Source organism: Macrobrachium nipponense, chromosome 14 (assembly GCF_015104395.2).
Source record: "Macrobrachium nipponense isolate FS-2020 chromosome 14, ASM1510439v2, whole genome shotgun sequence".
NCBI lineage: Eukaryota > Metazoa > Arthropoda > Malacostraca > Decapoda > Palaemonidae > Macrobrachium > Macrobrachium nipponense.
The window spans coordinates 64,457,072-64,470,929 of record NC_087207.1 but is presented as its reverse complement, the minus strand read 5'-3'; the positions used below and the strand labels follow the sequence as shown (position 1 = coordinate 64,470,929).

Here is a 13,858-nt window from a genome sequence, read left to right as displayed (position 1 = left end):
GTCTGAGGGAAGTTTCCATGGGGGAGTTGGGGTTGGTTGTTGGAAGGATGATGCGTGGGAGTGACACACACACACACACACACACACACACACACACACACACACGGGGCCAAAATGTCAAAACCACCCTTCAACAAGGGAAAGAGACCGGAAATGGAGGTTGGGGGTGGGGGGGGGGGGGCAAAAAGCCAAAAGCACCCCCAACAGATTCCTCGGAAGAGAGGACTTCACACCCCACACACACACACACACTTACCTTCCTTTAAATTTTTTTCTATTTCACGCTGTTCTTACTTGTATTTTTACTGTATTTTCTCATTTTTTTATTTGTGTTTTATCAATTTGAACTGCATAACATTATTAAAAACCATGAAAATCAATGCAAAAGAGAGCAATTGTCATTGACTTACGAGAAGGGGAGACAATCTGTTATAAATAGTTGATGTTACTAACATCTATGACAACATTTTTGACAAAATTCATATAGAAATTTTTTATTAATATTTTACAGTGCCTGCTCCGCTTTCTTTTGCACCCTAGGTGGTTCAGGAGGAGAATGATAAACATTGACTTACATTTGTAAATAAGGAAAGTTTTTGACTGCAATGTTAGGCTCCCCCTTTATTTTGCAACCTTTTCCGGTCTCCCACTCAAGAATAAAAGTGTCTGAGCCTTGTCATCTGTATGTAACCTACCCTCTGGACTGCCTTGCAACAGTTAGTTGTCTCCTCTGACAGGGAACCAAGGCATGTCTCGGGACCAAGGTTCGGTGCCCTTAGACACTTCTCTCTCAACTGTTTTTCTGGTTTAGGTTTGGCGCCAAGCTGCCGAACAACTTCTGCCAAGTTTGGTTTTCCTCTAAATTGTCAACACTGGCTGGCTCCTGCTCCATTCATTTTGGAGAATGTATTGTGATGTAGGCAGACACTAGAGTTAGGATTCAAACATATTACATTTGCCTCATTAACCTTCTTATGATCTAATGACGTGTAGTGCGTCCGTAAATTATTTTCCGTAAGTTATTTTTGGGAAAAATTCATGAAAAAAGTGTCTCATAGAAAATGTAGTTGACACCATTGGGTTGACAGATGATGAATCTCGAAGAAACGCAAACCTGACGCTGCTAGCTTACTTCGCTACGATACAAAACGGCAACATAAGTAGGTTAGAAAATCTGAAAATTGCACTCCATAAAAATTAGCATTTGTTCATATACGAAACAAACCTTCGGTCTTAACATTAGGATTTACTAGTGCCAAGCTGGAAACCGGTAGAATTAAAATTACACTTGTGAGATCCAGGGACTAATGGCATCTATACCAGGTCATGGGGCATGTATACCCAGAATGCCCACGGCTACCTGTGACCCACCAGTTATTTTCCTACCGCCTTTAAGATAAGACGTGTTACTGTCTATCTGATTTAAAGCCGGTTTTTCACTTTGCCCGTTCTTTATCCATTTCATTTTTCATTTTTCATTTCCTATTACCTTTTCTTTCTCCGAGTGTGATCAGTGTGCGGTAAGAGTGTATACGTGGTATGATGGAGAATTTTGCCTCAACATCGGGATCGTCTACCGTTTCGAAGAGGAGACAAAGGAAATGCCCAGGAGTCAGTGGCTTTCCATGTTCTAGGTTCCTAACTTCGGTGTCGACGGATCCTCATCCAACGTGTAGTAGGTGCAGGGAAAACGTATGTACGATTACTAATCCATGTTCTGTTTGACGCGGTTGGTCGGTGGAACAGTGGAAGAAGTTCTATGGGAAAGCCAATACAAAAGGAAGGTGGTGACGCCATCTTTGGATGACCAAACCTTACCGGCTTCTTTTGTATCGGCAATAAACCAGGCTGCTCCATATGTTTCTCCACCTGCTTTTGATTAGTCTCATACCCCTTCGGTTTCTCCTAGCGGTTCAGTATCGGAAACGTCAGGAGGGGCCTTGGGTAATCTTATAAATAATATGCACTCTCCTTTGTTCCCAGCAAGTAGAGGGGGAGATCCGCCATCTTTGTTCCAGGCTCCCGCTCCTCAAGCGCATAGGTTAGATGGTACGTGGTCAGCGCTAGGCCTACCAGGCGTACCAACCTTGGATGGTCTGCTTGCGCATTATATGATGTCACGGTTCCAGCAGGGTCCGGCAGCGCTGAATGTTCCTCATCCCCCGGGCTTGCAATTTATGGGAATTAATGCCGCGGCTTCACCATCACACTCAGTGTTTACAGCGATGCAGAACGTGGGAGGTAGTTTGGCAGCAAACGTGCGGTTGCCAGCAGAAACCTCTCAGTCTCTCCCTACGAGAGGGATGACGTCACAACATACGTCACACACTGATATGGCAGGCGTGATGACGTCACAGACCGATTCTCGGCCTATTTCGCTGCACCCAGACGCTAATACGCCTTCTGACCCGTCAGTGCAAACTGTAATGCAGAAATTACAGGATATAGAGAAGAGAATGAATAAGAGAGACAAAAAGAAAAAGTGTGATTCGCCTTCTTCGTCTTCTTCCTCTAGTTCGGCGTCATCGCTAAGTCCGATAACGTCACGGCGAGCGCCAGTCAAGCGTTGGAGGAGGATTCGGGAGTTCCTGGCAGATCCTCGGGCTAAGAGGAGAAGAATCAATTCTTCCTCATCTTCGGACCAAGGCTGTCATATCCAAGTCAGCAGGAAGGTCGGGAAGTCAGTGGCTATTAAGCACAAGGTTAGCAGACGAAGCCGTTCGCAAGAATCCGAATAAGCGAGTGAGGTGACGGCCGTCGGACTAGCGGCCGATGCGAAGTTGCCAGTTCGGATCGCAAAAACTACGGTACCTCTGGTAAAATCGACGTTGGCGGCGAAAGGTGCAGCAGAGGATGGAATGCAGGTCCCAGTTTCGCCCGTAAGGCCGTTCAAAATACGTACGAAGGACGATAAGGCTCCTATTAAAAGTACGAAAAAGAGAGTTGGCAACCTCGGCGGATACGTTCGTGGAAGGCAGTGTCCGTCTGGATAGAAGGTCGAGGCCGGGCTCGCCGACGCTCGAAAACGATGCCAATACTAATAGAGACGAACTTATATCTGTCTTAAGGGAGCCTTCATCTTGGAGATCTAGACGAGATTCTCGCTCTAGATCCGTGAGCAGAGAAAGAGTGAGGCGTTCTCGTTCCCCTGCTGACTATCCGGGATCGAGCCAACAGCGGCCAGCAAAGATCAAAGAGACCGCGGCCGTAGGGGCAGGCGGCCGTGGAATTCCGGGCCGTCCGTCAGAAGATAGGGGCAAGACAACATCCCTTCTGACGGAGAATGGTACACTAGAGCCGGAGGAAGGAGAAACCAAGAGTTTCTGGCCTCGTATGCAGAGGTGATTGATTTGATTCGTCAATTCAATAACCTTTCGGAGAAGACAGAAACACCGGCCAGTATCCTTCCGCCTGGAATTGACATGGCATTTGGATTAAAGAGGGATACCAAGGTGTCGTATGAATTGCCTTGTTCGAGTCATGCGGAATCGGTCTTGCAACATGTAAACGCAAAGATTGCAGGGAGGGATAATTCATTAAGATCTAATAGATCATTTAAATTTATTCCCCCCTCCAATGATAAAGCAAAGGAAATATTATACGACACCGAAGGTCCCTTTGCTGTCTAGACAAATGAACCCTAATGTTGTAAGATTAAGGCCTGGATTAACCTTGGATCAGGTTAAAATGGAGTGCCCTTCGATGACGTACCCAAGGAGGCTGCTACGTTAGAAGCAACAGCTTCTTCTGTCTTTCAGGCTGCTTCTTGGTTAGACCTTTGGTCAACAGCAGTGGCGAAGATTGCATCCTCGGAAGCAACAAGAAAAGTAGTGGATGAACCATTGTTCATTAGATTACTACAGTCAGGTTCCAAGGCGATTGCGTACCTGACAAACGTAAGTGCCAATGTTTGGGCAAATATCCTGCTAATGAGGAGAGATGCAGCGTTGGCTAGACTAAGCCGCAATGTGGATTTGGATTCCCTGTTAGCAATGAGGAATGGGGATATCTTGGAATCGCAACTGCTGTTGCCAGAGGTCATACTGGAAGAGGCGATAGATAGAAGAAGGATGGACACTAACGATAGGTTGGTGCAACAGGCAGTTAGGAAAACGTCTTAACAGTCAAACTACTCCTTTGGAGGGAAGACAACAGCAGATGTCTCGGAAGAAGACAGTGAGACATAACATCCCTAATAGTCACAAGACCCTCTTCCCCAAAGAGGCTAACTCATCGGCCCTTTCACAATAGAAACAACAGAGGAAGGGGCAATAGGGGAAGAGGGAGAGGCTCAAGAAGATAGGATGGGCGCCTCCCATCACTCGGCCACACCAGTGGGGGGTTGCCTGGCAAATCACTGGAAGGTGTGGCAGGAACTAGGGGCAGAACAGTGGGTGGTGGATGTTCTCAGGAGCGGGTATTTGATCCCGTTCGAGGTAACCCCGCCCCTGACAGATCAACCATTACCCCACGTCACTTATGCCCACAAATCTCAGAAGGCCGCTATTCTTCAGGACGAAGTGAAGAAGATGATGGAAAAAGGAGCTATGCAACAAGTATGAAGTCCGGCAAAAGGCTTCTACAGCAGGATTTTCCTGGTACCCAAAGCCAACGGGGAGTGGAGGACAGTAATAGACCTGTCAACGCTGAATCTGTTTATAAGGAAAACCAGTTTCAAGATGGAAACTCCGAAAACGGTTCTACAAGCAGTCAGAATCGGAGACTTTATGCTGACAGTCGATCTAAAGGACGCATACTTTCAGATACCAGTCCATCAGTCTTCAAGGAAATTTCTCCGCTTCAGTCTTGCAGGGAAAGCTTTCAAATTCAAGGTCCTGTGCTTCGGATTGACAACGTCTCCTCAAGTTTTTACAAGAGTGTTCACCCTCGTGTCGGCGTGGGCGCATGCTCAGGGGATCAGGCTAATAAGATATCTGGACGATTGGCTGGTGATAGCAAAGTCCAGGGAGAAATTACTCAGGGACAGGGCGGCCCTCCTGCAGCTTTGTCACAGCCTAGGTATTGTGGTAAATCAGGAGAAGTCGCAGTTGGATCCAAGTCAACGTTTGGAATATCTGGGAATGGTGATAGACACAACACAAGCCAAAGTATTCCCGACAGACCAAAGAATAGAGAAATGCAAACAAGTGGTGAATGCCTTTCTGGGAAAAAGACACAGCCAGCAAGACAGTGGCAGGTGGTGCTGGGAATCCTAACCTCCCTGGAGAAGCTAGTACCACAAGGAAGGCTACACCTTTGGTCCCTACAATGGAGGATGAAGGAGTTTTGGTCACCAATGGTAGATCACCCGTACGAGCAAATTCCCTTGTCGGCAGAAGTGAGGAAAGACTTGCTGTGGTGGGTGAACGACGACAATCTGACAGTGGGTGTCCCCCTTCAACAATCCTCTCCAGACCTCTTGCTGTTCTCGGATGCGTCACTAGAAGGCTGGGGAGCCATATGGAGGAGTTGATGGTGTCAGCAAAATGGAGTTGCAAGGACAGAGAACTCCATATAAACGTGCTGGAGTTGAAAGCAGCTTTTCTAGCTCTACAGGAATTCAGGGAGAGAGTAAAGGGACACTCAGTGGTATTGATGTCAGACAACACCACAGTAGTAGCTTATATAAACAAGCAAGGAGGCCTAGTTTCTCAGCAGTTACATGTGATGACAGTTCAACTTCACCAGTGGGCTATAGAGAACCTGGTAGACATCAAGGCCAGGTATATTCCGGGAAAAAGAAACATAGTGGCCGACAAGTTGAGCCGCAGGGATCAGATTCTGGGAACGGAGTGGTCCCTGCACCAACAGGTAGTGGACAGGATGCTCATGTTGTGGGAAGGACCGATCATAGACCTATTCGCAACCAGGTACAACAAAAAGTTGGAAGTGTATTGTTCAGTAGTCCCAGACGCAGAGGCAGTAGCAGAAGATGCGCTACAACACCCCTGGGACAATCTGGACGTGTACGTATTTCCTCCATTTTGTCTAATCCGTCAGGTTCTGAACAGGGTAATGCGGTCTCAGAACCTCAAGATGACCCTGGTAGCCCCGTTATGGCCGAAAGCAAGAAGGTGACGGTTTTCCAACGACCTACTGGAACTCCTAGTAGATGTGCCAAGAGAGTTACCTCCATGGAGCAACCTACTGTGTCAGCCGCACGTGGAGAGGTACCACCAGTCGGTGAAGTCCCTATCGCTTCACGGGTGGAGACTGTCAAGTATCTCCTCCGAGCGAGAGGGTTTTCGCAGAAAGCAGCAACTCAGATGGCAGGTAATATCAGAAAATCATCTGCGACAGTATACCAAGGAAAGTGGTCAGCATACTGTGATTGGTGTCGTAGAGGGAACTTGCCTCCACTCGGTACCACTATTCAGCAGTTAGCAGACTTTCTGATATATCTCAGAACAGAAAAACATATGTCTGTATCTGCAGTGAAGGGGTACAGGGCGGCTCTAAGCCTCAGTCTTACGAATGATCTTACGAATGAAAGGAGTGGACATATCGTCTTCATGGGAGTTGGCCATGCTGATGAGGAGCTTTGAACAGTCATGCCCACCAAAGGAGCTAAAAGCCCCAGATTGGGATCTGACCAGGGTACTGAGTAGTCTGACAAAACCCCCTACCCCCCTACGAACCCACTACGGCAGTCCACGGATAGGAGCCTGACCCTGAAGACAGTCTTCTTATTGGCCCTGGCTTCAACCAAAAGGGTGGGGGAGCTACATGGCCTCTCATATCTCATAAAGCACTCGAGAGGTTTGGAGATCAATGGTATTTGAGTTTGTCCCAGAATTCGTGGCCAAGACCCAAAATCCAACAATAGTAGACGGCAGATTCGACTCCTTTACCATACCTTCCTTGGCAGACTTTGTAGACAACGACAAAGCTGAGATGCTCCTGTGCCCCGTCAGGGCACTAAGGGAGTACTTAAAGAGAACAAGGCACCTCAGGCCGGGGTGCTGGAGGTTGTTCGTAAGTACAGGACGGAACAAGAAGGAAGTGTCCAAGAATACAATATCGTTTTGGCTAAGGGAGACGATCAGAGATGCTTATATGGCAGAAGACAGAGGGTCAGATAGCCAGGTGGGAGCTAGAGCTCATGACATCAGGGGCGTGAGTGCTTCTCTGGCATTTAAGAAGAACATGTCTGTGGATAGAATTCTGAAAGCTGGTGTGTGGAAACGCCAAACAACTTTCACCTCATTTTATTTGAAAGATGTTGCCCATAGATCCTTGGACACCTTTTCCTTGGGTCCAGTGGTGGCGGCCCAACAAGTGATATAGTTCATCCAGTGCCCCTGGCGGGTCAGTTTGCGTCTAGTCTAAGATGAAGGTATGAAAGTAGAATGAATGGGATGACTGGTCTTTTTTCTTTACTACTTTCTCCTACTCCTTTAACTACAGGCAATATGAAGGAGAGTACCGTCATGTGCTGGAACGGACTAGATGCAGGTGAGGTGGTCAGCCATACTGTGAAGCTATCTTAGGTGATGATATACTTTTCAGTAGCAACACACCCCTCTGGATAATAGGAAAAAGAGGGGTGAAGGTGGATCCAGTTGCAAGGGGCAAGAGTAAACAGTAGAATGGTATCTACACCCAGTGGGGGAAAACCAATAGATCCGCTTATATCTTTGGTTCTAGGTTCATTGTCCATTCTCTTAGAATTTCCCTATATTTTCGGAAATGGATAAGGTGGCAAACTCCCAGTCAGTTGTAGAGACTTACCTCCCTCCAATAGTAAGTCTATCCTAATGTTAAGACCGAAGGTTTGTTTCGTATATGAACAAATACCAAATTTGTAACTAATTTGTATTTTTCATAACTAACAAACCTGAGGTCTTAACAGGTAAAGGCCCACCTCGAACCACCCCTCTAGCAGTCTAAACTGGGTTAGAAATATAACTGGTGGGTCACAGGTAGCCGTGGGCATTCTGGGTATACATGCCCCGTGACCTGGTATAGATGCCATTAGTCCCTGGATCTCACAAGTGTAATTTTAATTCTACCGGTTTCCAGCTTGGCGCTAGTAAATCCTAATGTTAAGACCTCAGGTTTGTTAGTTATGAAAAATACAAATTAGTTACAAATTTGGTATTTTTTAATCAATTACAGTTCATTAGCAAATGCATATATAGCAAAATTATTGCTTCTACATGAAAGATCAAACATTTCTACACAATTTAGGTATAAAACAAACTCCCCAAACCTAATTGTTACATTTTTCATGATTTTTTCCAAAAAATATCTGCGATTTTTCTTAAAAATTTCACGTTCAGCACATCGTTTTTATTATTTCTAAGCCTTGTAAAGATGTTCTGATTGCTTTAGGAAATAATTCAATCATTTGCCAACATAATAACACTAACCAGAAGTGTGTCTCATTTATAGTTCGGACGTACTGAATTTTACCAAAAAACTTTTCCATGCACATGTTCTTCTCAGCCTTGGGGAAAAGTAATGTATCTTACACCCTTATATTTTTGGCCTGTGTGAGAGAGGGTTAATTGTGAGTTGTGTTTCAATTGTAAAAAAAAAACACACACACACACACACACACACACGATAGACTTACTTCCGAGGCTAATGGGAGAAATGTCTTATTCCTTTTACAAGTCAATTATAAAGTAACAGAACAGTTGTGTAAAATCATGTAAGGTAGACTTGCTTAACCATTAGTAGCTGTTTTTGACAGTGGTCCATTATTGTCTCCTTAACCCCTTAGTGCTAAGGTTATCATCTAGATGTCTTGATTCAGATCATAAATTCTTGGCACTATATTTGAAGTCTTCCCTCTAGGGTCTTGCTCCTACATCTTTTTTTACTCACAAGTTCCATGTAGAATTTCCAAATTTATTCTCGCATTCTCTTCAGTAGAGTTCTGGCTCACATTCTCAGTGGAGGAATTTTACACTTGTTTGTCTGTTGAACTCCCAGTTTAAGTTGGCTGTATGGATCATCAGTGGCTGTCTGCAGTTTTACAGAAGTGTCTGGCAAAGTGTCAAGTAGAACATTTGGTAGTGATGATTCTCAGGGAAAGATACTCTGTGCTTGTGTTATATTTTACCCCTATCAACTTCTTAATATCCTTCTCTCCACACACTTTTACACAAATTTCAGAGTTTGGAAGGGTAGTTTGGACAGTTGTTGAGCAACAAGGCCATCAAGCCATGAGCATGTTCCTTTCACAGTAAGTTAATTAATATCTCACTCCCTTTTTGGGGGGTTATTCATTTGGTCCTGGGAGCTTCCTGAAGGAGAAATTATTAATTCTGTAGTCATGTAGGACATTTACTTCCATATCCCAGTACTTTTTTAGTCAATTTATTCTCCTGTGAGTTGAAGTCTTAGCAGTATGGATTCATCTGCTTGGTATTAAAGTACTGTAGTTCTCCCATATTTAGTTCCTTTCTCACTAATTTGTTTCAAGGATGAGAATTTTTGATTTAAGCCTAACTATAGGAGTGGACATTTTGTTCACTGTTTATCTCTGCTTTCCTGACATGGTCAGTTGTTTATCTGGAGATGAGGATCAGCTGTCTCCTTTGAATCTTACCAATTGAAGGTTAACAATTTTCTACCACTGTTGAGAGCTATGTGGATTGGCCTGTAGACAACAAAAACCTTTGCACTGTCCTCAGATGTCTCAGAGGCAGATTGAGGGGCCATTTTGTCAGGAAGTGGAAGGGTAAACATCTTACAGCTCTTGGCAGTTTGGAATAGTCTTATCCAAGTCTCAATTCTTAACATAAGATAACAAGGAGACAAATCAAGAAATTTGTTCACTAGCAAGAAACCACCTTATCCTTAGGACAGTACAGTAACATCATTCCTTTCATCGTTTTGGCCTAGGACATGGTCTCCAATTAGATTGTCTCCTCTTCCTCAAGTTTGTCAGAAGTTGTGGAACATTTAGGGAGACCCAAACTCCATCTGTTCACCCTTTCCTAAACCACTACACTACCAGTTTACTGTCCACTGTGCCAGGATCCTCAAGCATGGGGTTAATGCCTTCTTTGTAGAATGGTTGAATCTAGACCTTTAGCCCTTTCCTCTGTTGGCTGTTTTTGAGGAAATACTCAAGCTGTGAACTTTGCAGATCACAAGGATTTTGTTAGCACATCCTGACCCCAAAACAAATGATTCCCCTAAATTTCTTTCCTAGTGGTAGAGGTTCTTCATCGTCTTCCATTCAGGAAGGATCTTTTCAGAGAGTTCTATCTTCAGAAGATTTCCTTCAAACCTCCATACTGCATTTAACCATTGGACATCGTCTATTGCCTGTTACTGACTAAGGCATTTCTAGAATGCCCAGGGAAGTAATCCTTAAATCTAGAAGGAGCTCCACTGTTAGACTTTTGTTTCAATAACAGTGGTTCTTTTTTTATATATATATAACAGCACCCACTCCACTAGGTATCTTGGTTTAAGCTCTGCCAGCATCTCAAGATACACAAAGCAGTTTTCTGTCACAGCAATCAAGGAACCCACTTTACATTGCTTTCAGGTTATATCATGCTGACTGGACTATTGCTCACAATTTAAAGTTTGAAAAATTTTTCAATCTTTTTTTCTGGGAATTTATTCTTCCAATCATGTTTTTTGATGAAATTTAGATGTAAGTCTGCATGTTGCCATAATCTCAGTTAAGTCCTTTGATAGGGCATCACTTAAGAACTTTGAATACACTTTTCGTTGGCTTTTGTTGCGGTAAAGTGTATTAAGGACCTCAAAGTCCTTTCTTGTAGGGGACTTTGTTCTAGTGGCAACCCCTCTCTTTTGTTGTTCTAGTGGCAACTCCTCTCTTCCTTCATTGCTTAGAGAAAAGGCATAGAAGAGTAAGCCCTTCCCGGTTTTGGTTACAGTGCTTAATTTACGTGACTTGGTAGGCAATGAAGAAGTGGCTGTCTTAATGTCCAGATTAGACCTATTAAGAGGTTAGTATATTAGTAAGCTTCAACCCCTATCTTGTTCTTTGGCTTTGCTCTAGTGCCAACCTCTCTTTTTCCCCTCATTGTTTAAAGAAAAGACTTATAATTTGGAGCCCTTCCATGATTTGTGATAGTGCTTAATTTTTATGCTTGGGTAAGCAATGGAATATTGGCTGTCTTACATCCACTTAAACTCTTTTTAATGGTTTACCTGGGGAGACGTGAAAAAAATTCTCTATTAATTTAACCCTTGTGATGGCTTGGTATCCACCACAATAATCACACCTACCAAAACACTATCTGTATTTACAAAAACCAATACTTAGTCCACAAAAGGTGGAAAAATATTCATAACAAAGGTGTACAAACTCAATTCAAGGGGTCAAAGAAAATACTCTAATAAAATCCTTAATTTTAATACACTAATTACAGACAGAAATGACACCTGAACCTCATAAATACAATAAATTACTAACAATACTCACACTTAATACCTAACACAGAAAACAACTACACACTTAAATGGACAGGTCATCAACACATGTATACCAAAGGGTAGAGGGTCCAGAAAGGTGGAGACCAACAAAAAGAAAGAATATCCTGCCAAATTACACACTAAACACCGACGACTCCTGAAAAATAATTTATGTAATCAGTTCTCCACTTCTGGAGAATCACTCAGGGTGGTTGGGAAAATGAATGGTTCCCAAAAAGCTGTGGCAGAGGACAGGGTTCCACCAAGTCCTGCCAAGACTAGCAATGTGGCGTAGCCGTGATCACTTTACTCCAAATGCAGGGGCAATACTTTCATACCTGATGACAGAGAGGTCCCCTAGATAGCTTAACTCAGCCAAGGGTTGCTGAAAGAAGCTGAAGAAAATACAATCCTGGAAGGGGGAGAATTTCACTCGTCCTGACTCTCTGAAATCCAAAAGATTCCAGGATGCTTCAGCTACAGCAACAGTAATATCTTTCAGTGGCAGCAACAGCAGTACCTTCTCAAACAAGGCTCAGAGAACGACTGCCTAAAACTCCTCACGGAGTCTCATACAACCCTTAGTATAACAAGGGCTTCTCCACAAACAAGCATCATGAAAAATAAGAACAGTCGTTAGACAAACCACTGGTGAGGAGAAAACAAACTAAATAATATAAATTTCACTGACACTAAATAGATATTAATAAGAAATAAAGACAATAAGGTTACACCCCTCACACCATATGTTTTTTTTTTTTTTTTTTTTTTTTTTATAATCGTAACTCAACATTACTGATCTTGTAATAATAAGCACACCAAAACAAACACTACAAATACTGACAGGTTTTAAAACAAAAATAGTCATCACATCTTAACAGGATAAATACAATCGCCCGAAATAATTGATAAAATAGAAATAGTACACATTTCATAGCAAACCATAAAGAGCAAAAATGATCTCTTCATAACATTACTTAAAACCAATAGGAAAAGGGGGGGGGGACAAGTACCAAGGATAGCAGCTCACAAAGACAACCACAGCCAAAATACCACAACCTTAATACTATACACATGGTCCAAAACCAGACACACACAACATTAATATTCGAAATAGAGACCAAAAACCTAAGATTCTCCAAGCACTCGCTTATTTACTAACTTGAAAGCTAGTTATTGTTCCAAAAACCGGGTCTGTTTACAAATTGTTCAAAGGCAATAATTATTTTTCCCACACTTAGCACTGTCCAGTTTCAATGACACACTTCACTCACTATTAATTAGTGTTCAGCTATGACAACCAAAGTCGGTTTCAGTGTTCGGTCACACTCGCAACCTTAATGTTCCAATACACACACCTCCACTGAATGACACAGAGAAGCCCACCACGACACTCCCCTGCACAGACACACACACAAAATCAATGAAGCACAATTATTTGCCGGAAAATACAGAATCACCGGATTAGTATGTATCTCCTAACTTAGTTTAAACCTTTTTATACCTGACACCTTAATCTTAGACCACTTAATTAATCCACCATTGATCCCCTTCACCTAACTATTGTATATAATCTGAAATTACACCTTAAATATTAAAGTCCTGAAAGGAAAACATTATTAATACATCTTAAATATTCCTACATTTCTACTCGCTACTTGCCTACTTCAACAGCACACACACCATAATTAAAACGATACAGCTACTACCTTTTTATTTCTGCATAGCCCTCTGCCAAGAATCTTTATTCAACGCTGCAAGACAGAAAATCAGCGACAACATTATCCTTCCCAGGAATATGGGTGAATTTTAGATTCCAAGCTTCCAGATGTAAACTCCACTGCACCAATCGCTGGTTTTTGTTTTTATATTGATTGATGAAGGTCAGGGGGTTGTGATCTGTCACAATATTAATAGGTGTATCTATGGAAGAGAGAGAAACTTCAAAATGATTAAGAGATACTATTACGACAAGAGTCTCCTTTTCCACTGTGGAGTACCTGTGTTGGGTGGGGGACAACTTTTTCTAAAAGAATGCTACAGGATGAAAGATTCCTTGTCCGTCATCCTGCAATAACACTGCTCCTATACCCACATCACTTGCATCCATTACAAGAGAAAAGGGAAGGTCAAAATCCGGAGCCCTGCTCGGCCAACGCGGAATCAGAGGAACTTATTTTTGGTGATAGAAATTGATTTTTCGATATAGTGCGGTCCGGATCCCACAATAAGCTGCAGGTCCCATTGCTAAGTGACCAATTGGTTCCTAGCCACGTAAAAAATATCCAATCCTTCAGGCCAGTCCTAGTGTTCCTGTAAAAACTAAGATACACTTAACTTTTCCCATTTATACCGACAATATCATAGGAAAACCCCAGGGGAATGTCCTATGATAATATATTCTATTCAGACACATCCTAATTATCCTGTTGTCCAAGTAATTAATCTG

The 13,858-nt window shown here is 43.1% G+C and overlaps 1 protein-coding gene across 1 annotated transcript in view; it reads left to right on the top strand.

Annotated features, from left to right (window-relative positions):
• LOC135226568 (nuclear receptor coactivator 4-like) overlaps positions 1-13,858 on the top strand; it is a 70,939-nt gene that overhangs the window by 35,082 nt on the left and 21,999 nt on the right.